Genomic DNA, 1,307 nt, shown 5'->3' with positions numbered 1-1,307 from the left:
ATTGTTTAGTTGTGTACTTACATCATCCCGACAGTTTCCACAAACTTTCAAATCCGAAGAAAATTATAGTTTAATTAGAGGACACGGCATGTTTCTCTTCCGTTTTGTCGCCCGTCTATGGCGTCATATAAACTTTGACCCCTCTAGTTTATCTAACTTCCTGCGGAACCGCCAAATACAAAGGTGAACAGAAACAAAGACGAGACGAAGAAGAAAAAGTGGTAGCCTTGATTGAGACTATTATATTTTATATTTATAATATTGGAGTTGCATTTCCAAGATAGAGAGAGCTTCGTGACAATCTGAAACTACAGAGAGATGTCGAACTCGCTTGCATTCTGATAAACAGGTATGCATCCATTCAGCTAACTGTATTTATCCGTATATTTTGTGAAACGATAAGATGTCTTGTGTAAAACGCAGACGGACTAGCTCTCATGTAAATCTACATTTGTTCTATATCTAGCTGAATAAAGTAGCTTCAAATGCAGTTCTCTAACTTGTTCGATATCATAGTATAACGTAATTACAATTATTAACGAAAGGTGGCCGTGTTTTTTAACATATATTACTACTAGCTAGATGGAATATTGATTTGATAGGGGTCTCATAATTCAGACGGTTTCATCGGGCTCACGCGCCTGGACCTAAGTTAACTTCCGGTCTGTGTTGTGTATATCGGTCTGGCTGCGGTGCCTTCTACAAACGCAGTTAAATGCAAGGTGATGAGTAGACTGAAGTTGGGCTCAGGTGGTTGTGCTGCGGGGTGTGTTTCCCATACATTTATTTATTTTTGGAGACTAGCCACAATTTTAAAACTGATCTTTTTTCAAAAAGGATTCATTGAATGAACATGAGTAATGTTACTTACTGCACGTTTCATAATAATAATTCCTTACTTTTATGTTTAAATATCAAAACGAGGCGCGGGTGTTTTTATATCGCTGTATTTCTGAAGAAGGACTTGCATGTTATATGCCTGATAAAGCAGCGTATGAGCGTAACTTACCAGCTCTGCTTTGTTTACAGCTGTTACTGGGGAAACCTCTATTTCTCATGCTTTATGTCTATGCTTTAAAACATCTCCTGTTGGCAAATAATGAATTAGCATTTTCATTAAGTCCGCCTGATCCACGCAGCAAAACATATTTTGTTTGTTATCAAAAAATATCTACTCTAGAGGGACTTGGCTGTTGTTATTGATTCTATTTGGAAGTCTACCAGAAGTTAAGTTAGGTCCACAAAAGCGCTCATGCGCAGTAACGTTTGTTTATGTTGTTGCCGTTGAAACCGTCTCTCCGTTCGAA

This window comes from Carassius gibelio, chromosome B22 (genome assembly GCF_023724105.1).
Source record: "Carassius gibelio isolate Cgi1373 ecotype wild population from Czech Republic chromosome B22, carGib1.2-hapl.c, whole genome shotgun sequence".
In the NCBI taxonomy this organism is placed as follows: Eukaryota; Metazoa; Chordata; class Actinopteri; order Cypriniformes; family Cyprinidae; genus Carassius; species Carassius gibelio.
This window is presented reverse-complemented; position numbering follows the sequence as displayed.